Below are 27,308 nucleotides of genomic sequence, written 5' to 3' on the forward strand. Positions count from 1 at the left end.
ATGTATACATATATACATATATACATATATGTATATATATATATATATATACATATATGTATGTATATGAACTTTTCAATCTGTAATGAAATAAACTAAAGTAATTGTAAAATGAATAAACCAAATTCATTTTAAATAGTTATTTTGTTAAGTCTTACTTATTATTTAAAGAAATATATGAAAATATATTTTCTTTGTGGTAAAGAAGCAAACACAATATTTATCTATAATAACGGATGAGTTCTCGGGGTCATGGAATGTTGGCGGCTCTAATATTAACCCATGAGACAATCAGGTGGGCAGGTTTTATCAGATGGAACTAAAGTCATTAGAAATGTGAAAGGTGTTCATTCAGTCTAGTGTTATCTGTTCATTTGAGACGTACTGGGTTTAAACTTTTTAATGTCAATTTTTCCTCTTGAGCCAAGAGATGGCAGTGTGGGTTGGTCAGTCAATTATTGGATGCATTGCAAGGGTATTTGTTAAATATATTAATGGCCTAAGTTTGATCCCTACCATTTAAATTTTTGATCAGGCTGTCAAATATTTTAATTATCCAGTAATATAAAATAATCTAAAAATCTACTAAAAACTACCTTTTGTCCAACGCTTTAATAATCAAACGCCTACAAAACTAATGACAATCCTTTCAGCCTCAGCTTTGTGTGTAATGCTAATTAGCATGCTAACAAGTTGATGTCATTGTATAACTGATTAATGTATTATGCATTTATGCCAACGCATTGTTTCTACAGCGGAACAAAGCTGCTAGCATGGCTGTAGACTCACAGTCTTGTCATTTCACGTGTGAACAGCAAGCTGTTCAATAATAGAGGGAAATACACTGTACACCACGTTTTTAAACTAACAAAGGGATCATTGTGAAAGGTGGTCACTTTTTTTTCATCAATGATCCAAACACAATTTAAATGTCTGTTATTGGAAACAAGTGTGCTCCTCACAATTTATTTTTCTGAACAGACATCCAGGCAGACAGAATGCATAAATACGTGAGTGAAAGAGCAATGAAGAACAGAAGCAAGAGGAAGTGTCATACATCAGTTTAATGAGGGTGACGATGACAGAAATAACTGCTGAGCCACTTCTGCTCTCAAATCAATAGCCTGGCTCTTTATGGCACTCTAAATAACGCAATAACTGCTTCCTGACACTTATTCCTTCCCTTATACAAATTATGTTACCGGTGCTGCCCTCATATCTTGTTTACAAAGTCATTTGAGGCGTGAGATTTCTCGATATGCATATCAGCACCATGTGCTAAAACTGCACTGTGCATTTTGTTGCTGCTGCTTGGTTTCCTCTTCTCTATGAGCCACAGAAGAGACAAAACAAGACTGTTCTACTTTAAGGGGTTACAATAATATTCCATCACATTTTACAGTTCACTCATTGATAGTTACAAGGTTCACCAATGCTGAGTCATCCCAGTCCCAGACCCAGCTATTATAGCCATGGCTGGGGCAAAGGGAGTTATTAAAGTAACTGCTTAGTGCATCAAAGGTCTGAAAATGTATTCAGTTGATCACAATAGAATTAAACTGATGAGTAATATCAGTAGATTTCTGGTTAAGCTGGACTTGAACATGAGTAGAAGCTTAAAAGCGAGAAAATGCAACTTTTATTAAGAACTGCAGCCTCTGCTGTCACAAGTGAGCTGCTTGTGTATTACATTTGTTTAATATCTGAGCGGTGAAGGAACCGCACCATTCTGACAGGAGGGAAACACTATTCGAAGGGGATCAGACTCTGACACAAGACCGGGGTGGAAAGGAAAGGAAACCTTGTTGTTCACTGATCGACGTGGCTGATCTGCTTACCTTTACCAAAAACATGTGTGGGTTTCTACAGCTGTTATGTCCTATACAATGTAGTTGCTAACAGCTACTGTTACTCACCCAAAGACCACTGACTGAGTGACGAGCAACAGGTAAGGGTTGTTCCTCTAGTTAGGTGACACAAAAGAAAATGTTAGTATATATATAATTATATACTAAAGAAATTATGTAAATTAAGGTAGAAGGTGGCCGAAAATACCTACAAACGACATACCCAAAGTAAATTGAAAGCTGCTCTTCAACCATTTGCTCCAGCTGCATGATTTTGGGCTCATTCAAAAAATAACTCTCTTATTGTTCTTGCAAAACAGTGAAGAATCACTCCAAGTGCTTCTGGCACTGAGTAATAGTGGTCTGAATATACTGAATTTGAAGAAAATACACTCCGCCAGAATTTCTTTGTTGAAAAAGATCTCTGAAGATGGGTATAGCTGGTAGTCCCGAGCTGAAATACACAATAGAAACATAGTACCAAGTGTTATCAAGTTCACCACCAAATCTTAGATAAAAAGGGATAAAACCTTAATTTATTAGACAGGTTTGTCTAAGAGTAACACCAAGTGTACACCAAGTGTACACCAACTGTGCAATATGTACATGTAATGTACATATTCTAATATTTATTAATAAATATTATTTTTATTTATTTATAAATAACTATTATATACCCATATTCCCTGTTAGTAGTAATCACACAGAGTAAGTGAAGTATAAAGACATTTTTTTCTAATATTTGTATGTTTTCTTCGTATTTTCTTCTGTACAATAAATAATAAATATTATTTTGGAAATATATTTAAATCAAACGAAAGAGGTGCTCATTTCCTATACGATGCGCACGCCACCAGGACGCTGAGCTTTGTCTGTAACAAAATAAGTGGGTGGGCACTTTCAAGTTCAAGTTGACACTCATTGGCTCATGAAGGTTGTAAAAAACCCATCGAAACTCCGATTGGCTCAAATGAAGTGTCAATCTAATGCTAAGCTTCCGCCTAACATTCAGGAAGTAACTGGACAGCGCTGAACACACGAGATATTCGTTATGACTGTTTATAATCACACAATGTAAAAATCGATCAGCTGATTTCACAGATTGCAACACCTGTTCATGGACTTTTATCGATGTGACAATGTTCACAGTGGATATCTTTTTACCGGAAACGAACGTGTGGACCTCTGGCAATGCCTTGGGAGTGTCTTTTTCAAAATATTGCTGAAAAGAGGATATTAATGAGGCTTTATAGGTAAGTGGGCTCAAAGTTATGATTTTGATTTTGAGTGTACTTGCTAGTTTGAGGAGCTGATTGTACCGATGTTGTGATTTTCATCTCCATATTAAAATAGACGAGATTCTAAGCTTTCCATAAATATAAAAAAAATTCAGAATCCAAAAATGTACATGTACAGGCGCAATAAAACACCTGCTGGGCCCGCCAGCGGGCCCTCACACTCTGAGAGGGAACACTAAGATCACTTAAAGATTTTCATTATTAGAGAACTCGTCCGTTATTATAGATACAAAGAGCTCTCTGCTTTATTGCCTATTGATGTCCAATAGTGTATTTTTAGGAAAATACTGATGATAAATACATTAGATCATTTTCTTACCCTAAAGATTTGCAAGAAGTGTGGTTCCTCTCAGGCAGCAGTTACAAAGCAGCTATAATCAGGAGGGCACGGTTTATTTTTAGAACACACAAAGATATTGCAACAATTATTTTTATAAAAAATTGTGAAAAGTAGTCGATCATTTTATATGATAATTATCGTCTTTCAATGGAATCATATTGTATTGAAATTAAACATTAATATATCGTGATACACAATCACACTGCCTACATTTATAATAACAAGCACGTAATATCTAAAAAATGCTCAGTACTTCATTTGTCAAATATTTAATTCACACAGGATTATACAAAATTAGGCTTTACCATGTGGTTATATCACATAGACGTTATCGAGATATGCAATGACCCATGTTGGGATAGAAGATGTTGGCCACATCGCCTAGTTCAATCTTTTCATAAAACAATCAGGCTAACATGGATTATTCTCCTATTCACTTTCTCAGATGGAAATCCCTTTAAATATTGATGATTTAAGAGTCACAAATACAATTGGGTGCCAAGAATAGACACAACTATTTGAAGGATCGCCATGACATTTAGTGCACACATTTATGTTCTCTACAGGATATATTGTAATGATTGAGGTGATCCACTGACTTTCTATACACCACCATCATCAGTACAATATTTAATTTGTCCAATACTGTGGTTTGAGACTAAATACTTAAAAATTAAATGATATTCCCATCAGCCTCAATGCTAAACAAAGGAACAGATAAACATGTTTGTTACCATTTTATTATGACGGGGTAGACTGCCTCGTGCACAACTAAAGCTGGAAGAGCAAATGAGCATTAAATGCGGAAAGACATTTTTAAGCCCGATCACATTTTATTTACCACTTACTAGGTTCAGTTAAAAGCAACTCATTGGTCTCTTTATCTAGAAGCAATAAATGAAAATATTATTAAAGCAATATGCAATAGACAACAGATTTCTTTTGATGTGTGGTCTTAATTTGGAGGAACACAAGCACCAAAATACCAAAGACATGAGATTAGTTTCTCTCTTGTGTGCTTATCAGTAAACATACAAAGATATCACAATACATTTAATGATAATACATTAATGTTTAACAAGACTAAACTCTAAAGTACCGTTATGAGCCACAAGAGATTTTAATAATTATATTACAGCCCATAATACAGGGGTGTCCTCGATCAGTTGCCTTTAAATGATGTCACCTCACAAGAGTATCTGCGTATTAGCTCTGGTCCCCCTGTGACCCCGAAAATAAATCAGCGAGTATCCGGAGAGGATGGATGGATGGATAGATAGAGAACACAAAATGCGCTACAATTTAGTGCCTTTAAAAACTCTGTTTGCATTGCATTGTCATTTTGCTCCACAGTAGAGGTGGGTTACACTGTGACTATGATGTACTGCACATCCCTGACACGCCAGGAAAATATATTGTTCACTTCTGGGGTTTGAATCATAACACCCTGTTGTCACTCTTGAGCAGTTCTCATACAAGTGAGAGTCAGTGCTCAGATTACTCTTGTAATTCACACTGTGGATCAGTAACACAATGTGGACAGTGGTAGATAAAGATATAGGTTTTCTTCCCAAAGGATATTGAAGAATTCAATTTTGCTGTCCTGAAGGTGCTTTTTTTGTGTGTGTGTGTGTGTGTGTGTGTGTGTGTGTGTGTGTGTGTGTGTGTTGATCAAACTGCGTCAACTTTTGTGAACCTTTTGCTGTTTTCCTACTGAATTTTAAACACGGATATAAACCACATTTTAAGCACCTTTTTCCTGCTGATAAATATTAAAGAATTAATGCAGTGGATACATGTTATATTTAGACCCCAAAGCTGCTTTAGTTACTATGAAACACAGCACACACGCTTGCACTGAAAGAGGCTTATTCAAATCATGTAAAAAGCTAAGTTGACAACACGGAGCGAGAATTCAGGAGTGCTGCCATGCTGCGATGATATGACAAAAAATAAATATTGAAAGAGAAACTGATATTTGGGAAATAGAAAGGTAAGTCCTCTGGAATCATTTCAAACGGGGATCTAAAACAATCATTATGTTTGGCGTTCTCTTACTTTTGTAGCTTAAACACACATGATATGCTTGAGGATATGATTTTGATGGATGCTTAACAACTGGCACTGGACGAGTGTTTGTAAAATGAAACAAACATAAGGGATTTTGCCATGGATGCTGCAGACTGTCTGAATCTCCATCCCTCTGAAACAGAGATCTGAGCCAGTGAAGGGGAACTTGTGAGTTGCTGCCACAGTTTGTGGAGTTCTTTGGGCCTACTATCGTTAATCCATGTCTATGAACAAGTGTGACAATAAGCTCTCTGTCTGAACAGCAATCCTCTTAGGCGAAGCTTTGTGGGTAAACTCGCCTCATGCAAATTCTAAACCCCATTAGCTTTGAGGGACTAGTCAGCTGCATTGAGATTAATGGCCAAGTGACTACTTGATTTAATAGGGTTATTTCACGTCTTCCGGGGGAAAAATAAACAACAAAGTTAATGCAAGACATTTGTCACTGACGTCCTCAATCTCTCTTCTCTAAGTGGGAGAAGTTTCTTGTGCGTTTAAATGTGTTACTTACTCAGCCTGGCACTGGTGGAATAGCTGGGAAGCTTAGATGTTACATGTCTGTATGCTTTGTCTAACTGCTAGAAATATGTATTTTAAATACATTTCAGTTGTTTGGACTGTTAAAAACCCAAGGTGGAAAGTTGTTGTGCATAACGGTAAATTACAGTAAGGGAATATCTGAAACTGTATTGGAGGTATATGTAGCGAGAAGAGAGTGCTATGCAATTTTTCATTACAGGGTAAAAAATGAAAATCCTTATTTATCTTTTTCCATGCCGTCAGCTTACTCCAAACTTTGCTGCAGGGGATTACTGGCTGGGTGGGTAAGGCTCTGTCACCGCAAAGTGGGAGACAACACACTGTGACAACGGTGATCTGAGAGCGCTGCCGACTCCTCCAACTCACAGCTGAGGATGAATGATTAGCCCAAAGTTGAGCAGGAGCGTTTAAATACTTCTTCATGACCTTTAATCCCCAATCAAATCAAAATGCCACCCTTCCCTCCACTGCAAAATACAAGCAAACACTCCACTGCCTGTGTGTCTGCTCAGCTCCCAGGATGCACTGCTGACAGCTTACCAGAAGATCTGAGATTTCCTAAAGCTGCCTGATTACCTTAACAGGTGAAATGAGTGTCATCCTCCGGTGGAGGGCTTAATGCTGGATCACATCATATGAGAAGTGCCATGGGACTGGGACAGCTCAGAGTGACATATTGGAGGGGTGTTGTTGTTTGAAGCATTTTGAGTGATTTCTACTCTTATACACTGACTGGCTCGGCAAAAAAGATGACACTGGTCATATTGGTCAATGGTACGCACCATTCAAGAAAAATACCACAGGCTTGCTGTTGATAGTTAAAGGTGTAGTAAAAGATATGATCAGGAAAAGGATAAAGTCGTTAGGATTGGCCCACCAAACTGTCAAAAATGAACTGGACTACGGGTTTAGTTTTGGCGTAAGAGTACAATGAGTCTACAGCAATGCAAGCAGCTCAAAACCTGATGAATTGAGATGTTAAATTAATCAATCAAGAACATAGATGGCAAACTCTATTATTATGACCAGTATGTCTATGTAGTTTATTATATATGCATATATTTACGTTTATGCACAGCAAATGGATGGATACAATGAACAAATAAACAGGTTGCACTAAATTGGTCGGAATTAGGTCTCGGCCTGTTCGCTAAATATTTTATGATATGTTTGGACTTCCTGTTTTATTTTGTTAGTTACCTGTTCTCTGTTGTTTTCACTTCCTACCCTCAGGTGTTCCCAATCTGTTCGTTAGTGTCCTCACCTGTGTCTCGTTGTTCCCTCTCACTCCTTGGTGTATATAGTCTGTGTTTTGTTTGTCTTTGGTTGCCAGTTCGTCTTCGTACTTTGATGTCAAGAGTTCCAGCATTAGTCCCGTCTTCCTGTTTCCCAAGTGTTTGATTCCCCGGCTTCCTCGACCTTGTTTCCGTGACTCGATTCTGTCTTTGCCTGATCCTTGTCTGCTGTGTTGTTACGCTGAGTATCTACCCGTGTACCAAACCTGTTTCCGTGACCCGACTCTCCTCCTGGATTGCCCCTTTATACTTTGTATGATCAACTGTCTATGCGTGTACCATAGCAACTGCAAAGTTTCAGTAAATACTATTTCCATTCTACATTTATCTGCCTCTATATCGTGCAATTGAGTCCCACCTCCCTTCTGTCTTGATCGTACCGTTAGCCGGCTTATTTAAAGCTAATGATTGAATTTGTATTCTATTGTTTCTGTATACTGCACTTACATTTGTTTGGCTTATTTGAAGATAATGTACCTGCAAGATTCTTGCTGTTCGGAGTTGTATCCTCATGATTGTTTGCACTTTTGTAAGCTAAATGAACTGTAATGTAATCTGTAATGCGTGAGGTTTAGGGGGAGGAAAGGGGGGTTCAGTTAAAACTCAACATGTTAACACAGAGCTTGCTATTATTAAAATACAGTATGTTGGCGCAGTATAACACGTTCATTTAAGTACATTTTGTATTGAAACGTCAGCGTGTGTGAGTGTGCAGACACAGTGGACTTCGGCATGGTTACACCTGTTGGTGACTGTGTGTTACATATCATGCTCAGTAACACTCTTGCTGGCTGGAGCAGGGATTTTAATGACCCCCTTCACACGTTTTGTTTTTCACACTCCTCCATAGTGGGAATGTCTTGCAGTACCAGGCCGGGTTTCATACTGTAAAGGGGCTATTAAACAGGCTACTTAGTGAAGAAGCCAGACTCTTGAAACATGCTTTGTTATTATGTTTTTGTAACAAAATATAAAGCCTCAACTTTAGTGGATGTCTTAAGTTTTAGACTCCACTCTGTATTAAAAATAAAGGGCTACCCAGAAGGCAGGAGAGGAAAATGTGACTGAAACTGGTCAGAAGTAAGATCTTTTTTTTTTCAGTTTTGACATCAGACTTTGACTAGACCTGATTTGTTATGTTTTTCTAATGAAACATAAAGGCTGAACCTTAACCATTCTTATGATTGACAATGTCTTAAAATAAAGGATTTACCATGAAGGGATGGGAGTAACCAGTACATTTAATAAAGCGACAGGGTGTCCATGTCCATGGTAGTCTCGGCACTCTTTGATCTGCTCAGCCTACCTTGCTGACCTTGAACACAACACTAGCTCCTGTGACCGTGACACTTTTGCACAGAAAATGAAAGGAAGTGTGAACCAGTGTTTTACTTGGCTCTTGGATCATACCGATGAAAGGTTCTTACCACTTGCAGCAGCTGCCCGCTTTGTCAAACATACTGTGTTGTTGGTGTGACTTATGACAATATTCAGGATCTGCTGAAACATGTAGAGGTGTATGTGGCCAAATCCACTTTGCCACACACACAACATGAGGATCAGTCTGAAGATGATGCGGAAGAGGAGAATATTGAGAAACTAGAATACCATCCTCACCGAAGCAGCCAGTCCTTTAGATTTATTTCAAAGTACTGCATATGCACAAGGCATTGACAGAGGACCTCCACAACCAGCATGACGCAGCAGATCAGAAAGTATAAGAAAGAGCTTTCACAACCCAGCGCTGATGGTGACAAAGGAACGGAGTGACACTTTTTATCACAGGATAAAACCTTAAACTTTAGACCTTTTGGCTATGACAGCTTCTCAAGCCTTGTCAGAGAGGATATTTACTGTCACAGGTGAACTACTAGAGGCTGGCGCAATAGAGCAATTGGCACAAAATGCTTTCCTTAAAATAAACCAAACCAAATAGAACTGTTGTATTCACTACCATTGACTGCAAATCGTATAGAAACAATAGATAGATAGATACTTTATTTATCCCGAGGGAAATTCAGGCATCCAGTAGCTTAAAACATGACATACAACAATTACCCATCTACCCCCCCCCTTCCGCCATAACAATTGTACATTTCAAATAAGACTTAAAATAAAATAAAAAGTCAAATTAAGTGATAAAGTGACAAATGTTAGAAATACAATAAACTGTTATAAATACAAAGTGAAAGTAAAAGTGCAGGCTGTTGTGATTTGAAATTGAATTGATTCTGAATTGTATCTGAATCCCCCGGCCATCACCAGGAGGAGTTGTACAGTCTTATGGCCAGGGGGACAAAAGAGTTCTTGAGCCTGTCTGTGGAGCAGGACAGGGACAGCAGTCTGCCGCTGAACATGCTCCTCTGAAGGGTGAATGTGCTGTGCAGAGGGTGGTGGGCATTGTCCAGGATGGATGACAGTTTATCAAGGGTCCTTCTCTCTGCTACTGTCACCAGGGAGTCCAGCTCTGTGCCCACTACAGAGCCAGCCCTGCTCACCAGTCTGTCCAGCCGCCCAGCATCCCTCTTCTTGCTGCCTCCTCCCCAACACACCACAGCATAGAAGAGAGTGCTGGCCACCACAGACTGGTAGAACATCAACAGTAGTTTTTTGCAGATTTTGAAGGACCCCAGCCTTCTCAGGAAGTACAGACGACTCTGCCCTTTCTTATGAAGAGTGTCCATATTTGCCGTCCAGTCCAGCTTGTCGTCCAGCTGCAGGCCCAGCTATTTGTAGGATCTGACCACCTCCACGTCAACCCCCTCGATGGACACAGGTTGCAGGTGTGGCCTGATCTTTCGGAAATCCACCACCATCTCCTTGGTCTTGGAGGTGTTCAGCTGCAGATGGTTCGACTTGGACCACCTCACAAAGTCCTCCACCAGACTCCTGTACTCCCCCTCTTGTCCATTCCTGACACAGCCAACGATCACAGTGTCATCTGAGTATTTCTGCATGTGGCAGAGCTCAGAGTTGTGCTGGAAGTCAGAAGTGTAGATGGTGAACAAGACAGCAGAGAGTACCGTCCCCTGTGGCGCTCCAGTGCTGCTGACCACAGTGTCGGACGTGCCGCCTTTCAGCCTGACGTACTGTGGTCTCTCTGTGAGGTAGTCTGTGATCCATCTCACCAGATGTGAGTCCACCCTCATCTCTGTTAGCTTATCTCTCACGAGTAGGGGCTGGATGGTGTTAAAGGCGCTGGATCTCATGCTGGTGTTATATGCACAATCTCAATATAAGTTAGTGGTCTGTTTTTAGCTTAATGTGATATTTACCTCTATTGTCAAAGCTAAGTGAGAGAAGAGTTGATTTATTTTTCCACTAATGGCAATCAGTTGTTATTTCAATGTTGAGAATGTCGAATTAGAATGGTTGCACTCCTTAAGGGCACCCTGGTAGCTCACCCTGTAGAGTGGGCATGCAGTATGCAGCGGCCCGGTTTCAAATCTAATCTGATATATAAGTTGCTATTATTATACTTTATGATGAATTGGTTTTGCAAAACTTTATGAAAACGCTTATGTCTAAAGGTCCAAGCCTTCTGGTCCTCCGTTACAGATGTGTACGGACAAGACAAATACGTATAGCATTGTATTTGTTCATTTACCAATGGCTTATTCAACATTATGTGTTGGCATTACTGCTCTTAACGTTCCCACTTCCCACTGTGTGCACTCTAAGGCTTTAGGGAAAGTGTGCCTCCAGTGCTTACTGTCCACAGGGTTTGTCAATGAAAGAGGTTAGAGTTAGTGTTAGGATGGCTTTTCTGTCAGAGAGCTCTGAGGCAAACTTCTCCCCTGTGCCATCTAAACGTCGGTCCGGCACATTTGTGCAGCAGCAACAGCAGGGCTTCGTGGCTCGGACTAAGTTGAGCATGTTGCAGCAAAACACCTCCTTTAAAACCATTCTCTGATTTATTAACGCAGTTGTAATGTCAAAGTAGGCAACAAATACACTTTTTTACATTAATACTGACGCTGTGTGTATTTCATCGTTCCGAACGGGCATGCCACTAGTTAATTGTTAATAGTGGTAGCAATTGCTATTAGAAGTTACACATTTTTACATACAAGGTCAATTCTTTAATTTATAATTGCCTACATTCTCGATATGTGCCACTTTTCAACCGCTGGTCTACCAGTGTCCCCTTCACCCTGATGTCAGACTCTATAGACGGAATCGAAGTTTCGGGCTTCCGGTGGAATCGCAATGCATGCTGGTGTGGCAAGCCTAGAATAGTGAGCACCAACTCTACATGGGCCGTCATATTGGATTTCTTCTCTACGTGTTCACATTGTATTTAGCTTATTCTTCAAACGTGTTGTAAACAAACCTACTACTCTTCAATGAGTTCTGAACTCCTTTCTTATGATGAGGTTCAGATGTGGAAAGTCGAAGCTTTGAAAGTATTTTGACGCAAGCGGAATTTAAAGGTTTCAGGAACAAAACTCGAGCTTATTGCCAGGGTGTTTGCTGCATCAGAGATGGGCATTGAGGAGCAACCAACAGCTAACAAAATAATTTCAATCACAGAAAAAGAAATAACTAAGCTTTTGGTTATGCCGAGTGGCGTTTCAGTGCCTGATCCCTTGACATTGCAGGATGGCTGGGTCAATGAAAACAACAGCATGACTTCTTGGCCGCCGATATACCTCAGCGATATAACATTATTTTTAATGTCTGACCACCCAGGGAACGATGTCGAGTTTCATAAACGAACTTTGAAAGAATACAAAGAAGGCAAAGCATTTAGACTGTTTGACTCTGGCTGGTTGAAACAAATATCTTTCAATCCTCTCGCAGATTCTGAGTATTGCTTTTTGAAAGCAAAATGTACTCATTCAATGAAAATTTCCCATACGCCACATTCGGCATGGATCTGCGCAGTCAAGAAAACTGGCGATATCATAAGTGCTTATTGCAGTTGTGTTGCAGGGTAAGCTATTATAAATATATACCTAACTTGTGTTTGTTAATTATTATATAACTCAATATATAGAAAGTACATTTGTCAATATATAAATCGACTATAGACTACATACCCCAGGTCGAGTTCAGGATCAGGGAATTCATTTGTTGGTTTTCCTTGCATGAAATGCTCACTGCAAATCCGCCAAGATTTCTTGGGCTCCCAAGACTTCCCATTGTAATCCTGTCTCTTGACAGCTTTGGTCCATGCTAGCCTTCTATCATTGTTCTTTAGTGCTGTTGGAAATGGAAATAGTTCGAACGGGGGCTTGCAGTCGCAATTTTTGCAGATTCTGCCCATTTATTTAGCTTTCTCCCACTGTTTGAACATCCTTTCACCACACAATTTCAGTGTCCTAATCCCATAACTACAAGGGCGATGATTACACACTAAAAACTAGCCAAATACAATGTAAACACGCTTGAAGAATAAGCTAAATACAATGTAAACACATAGAGAAGAAATCCAATATGGCGGCCCTTGTAGAGTTGGTGCTCACTTTTCTAGGCTTGCCACACCAACATGCATTGCGATTCCACCGGAATCCCGAAACCCCGATTACGTCTATACAGCAGCGGTCCCCAACTTTTTTTTTGCCACGGACTGGTTTCATGTAAGACAATATGTTCACAGACTGTGGGGGGGGGGAATAAATATGACGATATAAAATGATACGGCCTGCATAAAAACAAATAGAAAGTGCATAAAAAACTCACCATTACGCTGAATTAGTGGGAGCCCTGAGCTTGTGTCTCTGCAACGAGCCGGTCCAATATAGGGGTATCAATTCTTCACCAATAGTAAAAGGTTTCTTCGCCTTAGTGACACGATTAGTCACTAAGTATGATGCTCTCAGTGCACTCACATGCGTTGATGTGGTGGCCATCAGTAATTCTTTATGTCCTTCTTGTTCATGTGTTTTTCTTTAAAACAACTCCAAGGGCTTATCTTTTAATGCCGGGTACCGGCGTTATGAAGGCTTCGTTGCCTCATTTGCGAGCCTGTATATTATGCAGAGCTGCGCATGTAGCGATAAACACGTATTCAAATCAAATCAAATTTATTTGTATAGCCCAATATCACAAATTATACATTTGTCTCAGTGTGCTTTACAGACTGTACAGGTTACGACATCCTCTGTCCTTAGACCCTCGCATCGCACAAGGAAAAACTTCCTAAAAGAAACCCCAAAATTAAAGGGGAAAAAATGGAAGAAACCTCAGGGAGAGCAACTGAGGAGGGATCCCTCTCCCAGGACGGACAGACGTGCAATAGATGTCGTGTGTACAGGATAAACAACATAGTACAAATACAACATTTGACAGAAATTATGTTGTATTGGAAAAAAAAAGAAATAGAAAGTATGGATGAATCCAGGAAAATGTCAATAAGGCTTCCCGGTGTCCAGCAGGACCAGGTCAGCAGGCGCTGTCACGATTCATGATCCTGACGTAAACTTTATCAGTGGCAACCTGCCACATGAGAGACAGACACTCCGGGGATGATACCCGGATGGTGAGTTAGTAACATACATTTACATAAATGCATACAGATAGAGAGGGAGAAGAAGAGAAAGGGAGGGGAGGAGAGAGGAAGAGAAGGAAGAGAGCAGGGAGGTGTCCCCCGGCAGTCTAAGCCTATAGCAGCATAACTAGGGGCTGATCCAGGGCAAACCTGAGCCAGCCCTAACTATAAGCTTTATCAAAAAGGAAAGTATTTAGCCTACTCTTAAATGTGGAGAGTATGTCTGCCTCCCGAACACAAACTGGAAGCTGGTTCCACTGGAGAGGAGCTTGATAGCTGAAGGCTCTGGCTCCCATTGTACTCTTAGAGACTCTAGGAACCACAAGTAACCCTGCAGTCTGGGAGCGTAATGCTCTAGTTGGTTTATAAGGTACTATGAGATCTTTAAGATATGCTGGAGCCTGACCATTAATTGATTTGTAAGTCAGGAGAAGGATTTTGAATTCTATTCTGTATTTTACCGGGAGCCAGCGCAGAGCAGCTAATACAGGAGTAATATGATCCCGTTTCCTTGTTCTAGTCAATACACGTGCCGCTGCATTTTGGATCAACTGAAGAGTCTTAAGCGACTTTTTGGGACAACCTGATAACAATGAGTTGCAGTAATCCAGCCTTGAAGTAACAAATGCATGGACTAGTTTTTCTGCATCATTTTGAGACAGGATGTGTCTTATTTTTGCAATGTTACGTAGATGAAAGAAGGCAGTCCTTGAGATTTGTTTTATGTGGGAGTTAAACGACAGATCTTGATCAAAGATGACGCCAAGATTCCTTACAGTGGTGCTGGAGGCTAAGTTAATGCCATCCAGAGCTTCTATGTCATTAGAAAATGCGTTTCGGAGGCATTTAGGGCCAAGTATAATAACTTCAGTTTTGTCTGTGTTTAACATCAAAAAGTTGCTAGACATCCAAGTATTGAGGTGTTTATCGCTACAGGTGGACTCCTGATGTTGTCTTTTAAATGTCTCCTCATTGGGTCTTTTCCCTTTTCCAAAAAAGCTCTTTAAAGACGTTTGTTTTCCACTCATTGTTGCTTGTGGGCTTCTTTTTTTTAAGTAAAGTATCACGTGAAAGACGAGCGTCTTGACATGTGTCAAGAGACACAGACGCACAGACGCGTATCCGGTGATTTTTCAAAATAAAACCTTTCAAAATCAAATATTTTTTTATTCAATCTTTCTGTGCGGCCCGGTACTGGTCCGCGGACCGGTGGTTGGGGACCACTGCTATACTGTGTATATTATGGATGTAAAATTATGATGTGTTACTTGAAAGCTTGTATATAGTTTACACATGTTTACAATCATGTTTAGAGTGTATAGTAACTGTGAATAACCAAATCAAAATATTGCAATTATCATTAGATAAAAAAGTTTCAACATTGTTTTATCAGCTTGATATTGCATAACATTCCCTGGTTTTACACATGTAACGATGACATCAGAAACACAATGGGATTCAATCATTGTAACTTCTTACTTTCACATTCTTAAAACATGTGAACATTGACATTGTTGCGCAGAGATATATAAAACCTTGGTTTTCATGAAAAACGTCCAGTGCAAAATTGTATTAATTATTTGTTTTGTGTATTTGTCTGTATGCTTTTAGCTAACCTGATATTCACATACTAACCCAACCTCGTGTAATACTTTTTAAATAAAAATGTTGACACTATACTATAAATACTATATAGATACAGACACTTTTAACATAATATTTTCATTATTTAACTATTTAATCAATTGCATTAGTTCTTTAGAAGATCATCAAACCTGATCTGATCTGAAGACACCTCCCCTGCTGTGTCCTTCGGGTTCACAGCAGGTAAGCCTTCAAGTGTGTCAGACTTCAGTAGATGTATCAGACGTTATTGCAATACACGTTTCTGTATAAATTATAATATTAACAGTATGTATCAAACAGGCAGAAGGTAACCATACTCATTTTAATGTTTTCAATGACAGATGGATAGTCATGTAAATTATGTTCCACTAGAGTCCCAACAAAAAGCGATATTTTAAAGTAGTTTTTTCCGGCGGGCTGATCTGATTTAAAGTAGTTTTTTCCGGCGGGCTGATCTGATCACATACTAACCCAACCTCGTATAAATATAATATTAACTATTTAATCAATTGCATAATATTAACAGTATGTATCAAACAGGCAACTCGTATAAATATAATATTATATTTATATAATATATTGATCATTTGCATTCTCACAGAGGTTTTATCTTGCCCTTTGTTTGTTTACAGTCCGCCATGATGGAGTTGTTACGCAATACCACATACTGTTAGAAAGCTTAGAGTCTCGTCTATTTAGTGAGCAAAACGGTTTTGAGATCAAAATCACAACAGCAAGTACAGTAGGCATCTCACACAAGCAAGCAAACTCACAATCAAACCCATAACAATTCCAGCCAACTCACCTATGAAGTCTCATCATTGTCAGTAATAATCCGAAAAAAAAAGCACTTACTGTGTCATTGTAGAGGTCCAAAGATCGTTTCCAGTAAAAAATATATCCATCTTGACGATGTGACGATGTGTCACATTGATAGAAGCCCATAAACAGCTGTTGCAATCTTTGACATCTTTGAGGTTTAATTTTGCGATCAAACACAGTAAAAACAGCATGTATCAAGCAATTTGCGCTATTTTGATATTTGCTAACCGGATGCTGAACTCTGACCTTTCGATTGACACTTAATTTGAGCCAATAGGAGCTTCCATGCCTTATCGAAAACCTTCAATAGCCAATGAGTGTCAACTTGATAAGGAAGTGCCAGCCCTCTTCTTTTGTTTACAGACGGAGCCAGCAGCAGCCCAGTCTTCTGTTGACTCACGTACCATGTAGCCAATGAACTGTTGAAGCTTTAGACATGTGACAACCATGGTTTGATTTTTACAAATGTTAATAAGAACAATAAGAGAGTTATCTTTTGAATGAGACCAAAATCATGCATGTGGTGCAAATGTCGTTTGTAGGTATTTTCTGGTAAATTCCCCCACCCCTTAAGAGGTTAAATGTGGAGCCAGTGTTGGTCTGTCTGTTCTGAGCTACTGTAGAAATATGGTGGTGCATCATGGTGGACTCCTCATGTAGATATGAAGGGCACATTCGAAGACAAAAACACAACAATTCACACTAATAAAAACATAGTTATGAATATTTTATTCCATTTCTGCCAAAAGATCACCCTGAATCCTATAAACTGGTCCTTCAAACAAAGTATATCCAAATGGTTTTCCTCTCTTAACTGGTTATATTTTCAAACACATAAGCCAAGACATTATTAAAGAGGTAATACAGATTTTAGGTTTGCAGATATCATTTAATATTTTGTCTTGTTCATTCTAGGACCCATGTGTCTCTGTGGTGAAGAAGAGAGAGGTGACTCTGAGATGCCTGGGGCACTTCATTACAGATCAAAAGTCTGATGACGCTGACATGTATGGGCAGTGCTGTATATTATATGCTCAAACTAGCATGTGTTCAGAACATGTCAAGATAAGTTTCTTTAGAGCACATTGCACTCCTCTCTGTACTGCATGCTTGTGGGCCAAGTTTAAAAAAGTGAGCATGTATAAGCCCTGGGTTGCCTAAAATGAATGTATGAACCTCGGCGGTGTAGTGCAAGTCAGTTATTTTGTAATGGAGAAGTTTTTGCAGGCTCTATTGAGAAATGTGAGGTATACATTTATCCGTCGACTGAATGTTTCTCAGAACACCGTTATAATGCTGCTGTCCGATCCTCGGGTTAGTATTGTACAATACCAGTCACCCCTGTGGAAACATTGGGATAACTGTCTTTTATAAAAAAAAAGTGGCAATGTTTGTAATTTAATTGATGTATTGTTGTTTCAGTAGTATGTTTTCAAATGGAATTTGAATCTGACAATAAAGTTGATGATGATAATACTTTGTTGTTGAGATTAGAAATAATTTGTCCCTACAGTCATTCCCAACGGCCTATTAAATCAGATTTAGCATAACCCAAAGCGATAGGATATCTGGTGTTATATAGATAGATAATATTGGTAAAAGTCTGGCACAGCAAGGCCTCCCTTATGTCTCGGCATTGCATGTTTCTTTAGATTTACTTTAAGTTTTTTGTTATACCATAAAAAGGATGAGAACAAAGATTTGAATGCGTCAAACCAGCTTGAAACTGCGAAAATGTGTAGAGATGACATGATGAATGACAATCTTGGGAGAATATTCATTCATATTCATCCCCTACAGAGAAATTGGCACATAGGACCATCTCTTTAAGTCATCCTTTACATTCCTCAATAAACCCGGAGCTTTCAGTCCATATACTATATTTTTGAAACGGGGGCTATAATTATAATACCCAAGTATTACATCCATCCATCCATCGTCTACCGCTTATACGGGGTCAGGTCGCGGGGACAGCAGCTCCAGTAAGGAACCCCAAACTTCCCTTCTCCTCGGGATCCCCCAGTTGGAGCTGGGGGATCCCGAGGCGTTCCCAGGCCAGTGAGGAGATATAATCTCTCCACCGAGTCCTGGGTCTTCCCCGGGGTCTCTTCCCAGCTGGACGTGCCTGGAACACCTCCCTAGGGAGGCGGCCAGATGGCATCCTTACTAGATGCCCGAACCACCTCAACTGGCTCCTTTCAACGCAAAAGAGCAGCGGCTCTACTCCGAGTCTCTAACGGATGGCTGAACTTCTCACCCTATCTCTAAGGGAGACACCAGCCACCCGTCTGAGAAAACCCATTTCGGCCGCTTGTACCCATGATCTCATTCTTTCGATCATGACCCAGCCTTCATGACCATAGGTGAGGTTAGGAACGAAGATCGCCCGGAAGATCGAGAGCTTTGCCTTCTGGCTCAGCACTCTTTTAGTCAAAACGGTGCGGTAAAGCGAATGTAATACTGCCCCCACTGCTCCGATTCTCCGGCCAATCTCTCGCTCCATTGTGCCCTCACTCGCAAACAAGACCCTGAGGTACTTGAACTCCTTCACTTGGGGTAAGGGCTCATTCCCTAACCGGAGTAGGCAATCCACCGGTTTCCTGCTGAGAGCCATGGCCTCTGATTTTGAGGTGCTGATCCTCATCCCAACCACTTCACACTCGGCTGCGAACCGATCCAGTGACTGCTGAAAGTCACAGACCGATGACGCCATCAGGACCACATCATCTGCAAAGAGCAGCGATGACATCCTCAGGCCACCAAACTGCCACCCCTTTCCTCCACGACTACGCCTCGATATCCTGGCCATGAAAATTGGTGATTGGTGATAAAGCGCAGCACTGGCAGAGGCCAACATTAACTGGGAACGAGTCCGACTTACTGCCGAGTATCCGGACACAACTCTCGCTTTGGGTGTACAGGGATTGGATGGCCCTCAGAAGTGACCCCATACTCCCACAGCACCTCCCACAGTATCACCCGGGGGACCCGGTCATACGCCTTCTCCAGATCCACAAAACACATGTAGACTGGTTGGGCGTACTCCCAGGCCCCCTCCAGGATCCTTGCGAGAGTGAAGAGTTGGTCTGTTATTCCACAACCAGGACGGAATCCGCATTGTTCCTCTTCAATCAGAGGTTTGACTATCGGCCGAACCCTCCTTTCCAGCACCTTGGAGTAGACTTTACCGGGGAGGCTGAGAAGTGTGATACCCCTGTAGTTGGCACACACTCTCTGGTCCCCCTTTTTGAATAGGGGAACCACCACCCCGGTCTGCCACCCCCTAGGCACTGTCCCAGACTTCCACGCAATGTTGACGAGGCATGTCAACCAAGACAGCCCCTCAACACCCAAAGCCTTCAGCATTTCTGGACGGATCTCATCAACCCCTGCGGCTTTGCCACTGTGGAGTTGTTTGACTACCTCAGTGACTTCAAACAGGGAAATTGACGACGGTCCCCCATCAGCTTCCAGCTCTGCTTCTACCATAGAGGGCGTGTTAGTCGGATTCAGGAGTTCCTCAAAGTGGTCCTTCCACCTTCTCAGTCGAAGTCAGCAGGGTCCCACCCTTGCTGTACACAGCTTGGATGGTTCCCCACTTCCCCCTTCTGAGGTTGCGGACGGTTTTCAAGAAGCACCTTGGTGCCGACCGAAAATCCTTCTCCATAGCTTCTCTGAACTTCTCCCACACCCGCTGCTTTGCCTCTGCCACGGCAGAGGCTGCCACCCTTCGAGTTCGTCGGTACCCTGCAACTGTTTTCAGAGCCCTCCCGGATAACATAACCCGGAAGGACTCCTTCTTCAGTCGAACGGCTTCCCTGACCACCGAGGTCCACCATGGTGTTCTAGGGTTACCACCCCTTGAGATAACAAATCCTCACCGCAGCTTCAGCAATAGAGGTTTTGAACATCGCCCACTCAGGTTCAATGCTGGAGCCCCCTGCAGGGCTCCATTTAGGGTCTCCAAGAAGGCCGAATACTCCGAACTGCGGTTTGGGGCATAGGCACAAACAACAGTCAGAGTTTTATCCCCATTACCCGAAGGCATAGGGAGGCGACCCTCTCGTCCACCGGGGTGAACTCCAACGTAGCTGCGCTCGGCCGGGGGCTTGTGAGTATCCCGACGCCTCACACCTTGGGCAACTCCGGAGAAGAATAAAATCCAACCCCTATCCAGGAGTACGGTTCCAGAGCCAAGACTGTAGAGGTAAGCCCCACCAGATCCAACTGGTAGCGCTCCACCTCCCACACTAGTTCCGACTCCTTCCCCCACAGAGAAGTGACGTTCCACGTCCCCAGAGCCAGCCTCTGCTGCCCGGGTCTGGTCCGTCAAGGTCCCTGACCATCACTGCCACCCGTGTGACAGCGCACCCGACCCCAGCGGTTCTTCCTGTGAGTGGTGGGCCCACAGGATGGATGGATGGGAGGCACCACGTAGCTTCTTGGGGCTGTGCCCGACCGGGCTCCATGGCGCTCGCTGTCAGGCCCTCCCTCTGGGCCTGGCTCCAGACGGGGGCCGCGGGCTTCCTCCGGGCAGGGTCTCTCCTTCTCTTTCCCTTTTTTTCATAAGGTCGTTACAAGTATTACATTTATATTTAATTCCCATATGAATGGTGTATTAACCAATTTAGTTTAAAAAAGTAATACAGTTAAGAGGTATGGCCTCACATTTACTCCAGTGTATATTGCATGGGGAAAAGATTACCTCATGTATTGATATCCATTACAACTGATGGAATCGAACGCATAGGTTTATTGTTGTACAATTTCGTATAAACTAGAATTAAAGTCATAACCTCCTTTTCTAATATGACTAAAACAAAGAGTAAAAAAGGTTTTGGACAAATACCATTCGTTTTCACAGAAGACATTGCGCCATAATGATTTGACCCATTTTACCAGTTACTTAGTAATGTTCAACCAAGGTTAATCTGGTTTAAATATGATAGTCATTGTAAACTGCACTTGAACGTCCTTAAAAACCGGTCTGATGGAGTTAGTTGCAGCCTGTCTCTCAGATCCAGCCAACACGATGCAGACCTTTAAAAGTCAATGTGTATTCAAAGGTTCAATGTGTAGTTCCGAGCCACCTGCTCCAAATACATTTCACCTCTACTACTGGCTCCATACAATCTAAATTCTTCAATCATCAAAAGCATCAGTTATTTAAAAAAAATATGTTAACCAGTTTATATTTTAGTTGTAGTAGTTTGTCATATTTATTGTATTTTAAGTTATAGAGTATTCTAGTGTATTCTTTATATTGTATATTGTATTCTAGTTATATATCTCTATCTTCTAGTGTTGATATATTTACTGTGTATGTTTACTCCTGTGTAAGCCTGAGACTCTAAGAGTTTCTAAATATCTCTGCTATCTTCTAGTCTTCACATGGATCTCAGATATGTGTGTTACTGTCACACTGGGAGCTGTATGGTCCGTGTAACGTTATGATTTGAGAGTTTGTATGTTTTTGTTTCATCTTTTCATCAATTCAGCTTGAATTTGACCAGCAAATATCTCAGCACCTGGAGTCACAGGGAGCTGATGGAGTTCTGGGTTTAATTTGTGTAACAGCAGCAACAGAAAGTTTGGATGATCATGCGGCGAGTCAGCTAAATTAGTGATATCTGCTGACTGGTAACAAAAGACCAGTGTGTCTCCCAGCAGCCTGCGGATGAGGCGAGGGTGTGAGATCTTTCAACGTTTCTGCCACTTTGGATTTAATCAAAACAAACTATCAAAACGTGCAGGATCATGGATGTGATGTTGACCCTGAGTCTGCTGAGTCAGGGAGCTGTACTTCTTCTCCCTGTGGACTGAGGCAGACTGGAGCTACAGTGACTCACTATCACCTCTAGAGGAACAAGTGGTATTACAGACTGGACAGAGCGCAGCTAGCTGTTAGCATGCTAACTTCAGTAGATATCTCTGCAATACAACACAGAGACGTCTTTGACATAACGTCAACACTGTTACCTCTTCACACTCTGTTGATAATGTTAGTTCATTGTATTAAGTTTAAATTTTGGCAGATCTTACACATTGAACCTTTAAAGAAGGCTTTATCCGTCAATTTAGTTTTGAGCATTGTGCTCTAAAATGGAAAAGATTTTCCTCACACAGAATGACCTCTGAAGAGGAAGATAATTTTCCATGCAGCCTTTAGGTGATCTTCCATTCTTCGTAGACATGTAAAGAAATGCACAGACATTTGGCCATGGGAAAAAAATACATGAAATTTACTTGTATGTGCCATTCTTATTCATGTACATGTTTTATTTTGATGGGTGCAATCTGTATCACAAAGATGACATTTTACTGTTGAACAGACAAGATAAACCATATCTGACGTGTGTCTAATGATACAGTATTGCTACAATGGAACAGAGTTTGCATAAAATGGAAGGCACAATACTATCATTGCTATCATTTCTCAAATATTAAAGAGAAAGCTCTATACAAAAGTATTCAAAATATTTAAAGATCCTTACTATGTTATTCTGGCACCAGCAGGAAATGGATCCAAAAGCACGACATATATACATATAAAATAACATACATATAAAAGGTTTAAGTAATAGTCTTTACTTTAAAAGGCAAAAAAAAGTGACAGAACAGAGCAACAAAACAAACTCGACTGAACACAAAAGCAAGGTAACAAGATCTAGGACACAGCTGGGACACTTACTGAACAGACAAGATGAACTGACACAGACAAAGGAGGGAGCACATACGAAATACACAAGGGAGGAAAGGTGATTAGGGTTAGGTGAAGCTGATCAGGGCGGGGCAGGTAACCACACAGGGGGCCGGAAGTGAAATGTCTGAAACATGAAACAAGCGTGATTATACCAAAAATAAAATAGGAAGTAAATAACTGAAGACAGAAAACAAGGAGAACACAATGTAGACATGGGACCGGGATGGGACACTTTCATGCTGGTCCTGACATGGGCTGCAGGTAACTGCATCATTACAATGTCAAAGTCTATTTCATTCATTTAAATATTATAGGATCTGTGTTTTCTTCCAGATAGATTCCAGCAATGCAATATTTTGTCCACATTATGTGTATTGTCCAGAGCATTTATATTGTACACAATTTAATTAAAATATCCTTATTAAAGAAAGAATAACTCAATATCTTTATATTCATGACTAAAATGAAAGCTGAAGATGCCGGAACAACACATGATTCAAAACCTGCCAAACAATTGGACATGTTTTTTCTCCTGACTTAAATAAGATATTAATCCACAGGATATTAAAAATGACTGACAATATATATACAAAGTATATGAATTCCCCTAAAAAATAAATGAATGCATTAATTTCATCAATGTTTATAATGTAACTTCAAGAATATAGTTTATATAACTAAAGCCTAGATAAAGTAAATGTTGATAATAATGCAGTCCTTAATATGACTCCATGAAGCCAAGTTATTTCTGATTTACAGGTACAGTATTATTTATTCTAATGATCATTTCCGGAATAAATTGCCAAATGTCCGTTATTATTCTTCCTTGGGTCTCTGCTGGTTTCTCTTGATTCAGAAAGCAGAATCTTCTGTAAAGATACAGAATTAGAATTTATGCTCTCCATGCTACAGGGGACATGTCTGTACCGAAGACAATCCATCCACTAGTTGGCTTCTATCTTTATCTTTTGAACCTGTTTTCGCTGCTAAATCATTTCACATCCTTTTATATTTATTTGTGAAACGCATATGGTCGGGTGTCATCTGTCTGCTTGTCTCTGAAGTTGCTTTTTTTGTGGCATTAAGGGGGTTTCTGAGCAGTTTCACAAAACAGAAATGCCATCCATGAGGGGAAATGGGGATGTATATATCTCAACCTTAAACAAATAAGTTATTGGGCTTGTTAACATTTTCTGACATTATAAACTTTATTTGACTGACTTTATTGAAAAATTGAGCTTATTAACATGAATACTTTGTAATATATGTTTTAACTCTCCTATAATGGGAACAGCGTTGCACTCAGTGGGAGCAGTGATGCTGCGTTTTGGACTGAAGGATGCTGCAGGTCAGGAGTAAGTTTGGTGTTTGAGATACGAAGGACATCACAGAGATGACTGTCACTCATTTAGGTTCTCAACCTGCTTTTGTTCAGAGTTAACAGAAAATGTTTGCTCACATATTTGAGTGGGGAAGTTTGTAACATTGACGCTGCGTAGTTGTGTCTCAAAGAGACGGAGCTTCACACGGAATGCTTTCATGTGCTCAGTCGGCTCTTGTTCAGTGTTGAGATGATCAACTAAACAGGTCTGCCAAACATGGAGGGTCACTCAGCTCATGAAGAGGTCGGTCCTTCTCTTTCAAAAACAGGTCAGTTTCTGATCTCAGGGAATAAAACCGCTGCAGCACAGAGCCGCGACTCAGCCAGCGCACATTAGAACTGTGTAGTACGTCCCCGTATTCAGCATCGACATCAGACAGGAAAGCTTGGAATTCTCTGTGGTAAAGTCCTCGTGCTGGAATTATGTTGTGCCCTTTAGACTCCTAAGACCAAGCAGCTCTTCCATAACGCAAAAGTTATCGTCAACTCTCCGCAAAACAGAATGAACAGCTATGCGGTGTCTGTCACATCTGTGCTCTCATCACATGCAATCAAGTAAAAATCTAAAGCACAAGCTTTATCTGATACTTCATGTTTTCTTCATGCTTCATGCGAAACGCATTTTCTAATGACATAGAAGCTCTGGATGGCATTAACTTGGCCTCCAGCACCACTGTAAGGAATCTTGGCGTCATCTTTGATCAAGATCTGTCGTTTAACTCCCACATAAAACAAATCTCAAGGACTGCCTTCTTTCATCTACGTAACATTGCAAAAATAAGACACATCCTGTCTCAAAATGATGCAGAAAAACTAGTCCATGCATTTGTTACTTCAAGGCTGGATTACTGCAACTCATTGTTATCAGGTTGTCCAAAAAAGTCGGTTAAGACTCTTCAGTTGATCCAAAATGCAGCGGCACGTGTATTGACTAGAACAAGGAAATGGGATCATATTACTCCTGTATTAGCTGCTCTGCATTGGCTCCCGGTAAAATACAGAATAGAATTCAAAATCCTTCTCCTGACTTACAAATCAATTAAAGGTCAGGCTCCAGCATATCTTAAAGATCTCATAGTACCTTATAAACCAACTAGAGCATTACGCTCCCAGACTGCAGGGTTACTTGTGGTTCCTAGAGTCTCTAAGAGTACAATGGGAGCCAGAGCCTTCAGCTATCAAGCTCCTTTCCAGTGGAACCAGCTTCCAGGTTGTGTTCGGGAGGCAGACACACTCTCCACATTTAAGAGTAGGCTAAAGACTTTCCTTTTTGATAAAGCTTATAGTTAGGGCTGGCTCAGGTTTGCCCTGGATCAGCCCCTAGTTATGCTGCTATAGGCTTAGACTGCCGGGGGACACCTCCCTGCTCTCTTCCTTTTCTCCCTCTCTCTTCTTCTCCCTCTCTATCTGTATGCATTTATGTAAATGTATGTTACTAACTCACCATCCGGGGTATCATCCCTGGAGTGTCTGTCTCTCATGTGGCAGGTTGCCACTGATAAAGTTTACGTCAGGATCATGAATCGTGACAGCGCCTGCTGACCTGGTCCTGCTGGACACCGGGAAGCCTTATTGACATTTTCCTGGATTCATCCAAACTTTCTATTTCTTTTTTTTTCCAACACAACATAATTTCTGTCAAATGTTGTATTTGTACTATGTTGTTTATCCTGTACACAAGACATCTATTGCACGTCTGTCCGTCCTGGGAGAGGGATCCCTCCTCAGTTGCTCTCCCTGAGGTTTCTTCCATTTTTTCCCCTTTAATTTTGGGGTTTCTTTTAGGAAGTTTTTCCTTGTGCGATGCGAGGGTCTAAGGACAGAGGATGTTGTAACCTGTACAGTCTGTAAAGCACACTGAGACAAATGTATAATTTGTGATATTGGGCTATACAAATAAATTTGATTTGATTTGATTTGATTTGTTTTAAGTTAGCTGACAAGTCAAAACTGTGTTTCTGTGTTAGAACTAAGAAGTACAAAACATTCAAGCGCAAGTTTCTATCTAGGCCATATTCCATTATACTTTTAGAATTTGCTGCGGGCCAATTAAAAATGGTTCATTTTTTGGACACCGTAGTTTGGACACTCTGCTCTACACCCTACTATTCTTATTCTTCAATATAGTCAATGTGAGTGTTTGATGACTCACATTGATCAGTAAAGCTTTCAGTCTTGTGAGGACCACTGGACATTTTTACTTCACATAGAACCTTTTGGCTTGGTCTCCACAACATAACAGAGATGCCATTCATCCTGCTGCTGAATGACAATCAATAGTAGTGCCATGGAACCAGTTTTTAGCTGTGATTGATATGAGCTATTAGCTTCATGCATCTGGACCCTGTGTTTTGGAAATGGGGCAGGAAAGCACTGACCCACCCAGTGAGTCTGTATTGATCTAGACTAGATTGAAACCTCTCAATCTTCCAAACACTCTGGTTAAACAGTATAACTGCCTTACTCAGATATAGATAGAAATGTTGTTTAGTATTGAACTGTTTGATGTTTGTTTGATGCAGCCTATTGCAGGTCTTGAGAACTATTTGAACCTGCTGAAATAAGGCCAATGTTTGAATGATATGACTGACCACTTCTCAGAACTTCTAATTGTGAACAACTATAAACTAAGTTTAGTGTTTTGCAACTGTGTACGAAATACATTTAGCTGGAAATTCTATTTTGGAGGAAAGAATGGGCCTCATGGAAGAACCACTCACACGAGCAGATGTGTTCCTAAGTTGCACCTAAGTGGTTTAAGCGAATGCAAGGCATGCAGCAATTCAGTTACAAACAATCTTCTCGAGTCCTGTCATAAGAATAATATACAGATAGTCTGCCTCACTCCACATTCAAGAATGATGATGCCTTCATCTGAATGAATTTGAAGTTA

At 40.7% G+C, this 27,308-nt stretch overlaps 1 protein-coding gene across 4 annotated transcripts in view; it reads left to right on the forward strand.

Moving 5' to 3' along the window:
- Positions 1 to 27,308, forward strand: part of tsnare1 (T-SNARE Domain Containing 1) — a 183,013-nt gene that overhangs the window by 145,017 nt on the left and 10,688 nt on the right. The window contains exon 12 of one of the 4 annotated variants that reach the window (XM_029451828.1): positions 17,247 to 17,807. The exons of the other annotated variants lie outside the window; for them this stretch is intronic. The gene's annotated coding sequence lies outside the window, so the exon portion shown is untranslated. Of the gene's footprint in view, positions 1 to 17,246; positions 17,808 to 27,308 lie in introns of those variants that run through there. 4 annotated transcript variants of the gene reach the window in all.

This window comes from Cottoperca gobio, chromosome 16 (genome assembly GCF_900634415.1).
Source record: "Cottoperca gobio chromosome 16, fCotGob3.1, whole genome shotgun sequence".
NCBI lineage: Eukaryota > Metazoa > Chordata > Actinopteri > Perciformes > Bovichtidae > Cottoperca > Cottoperca gobio.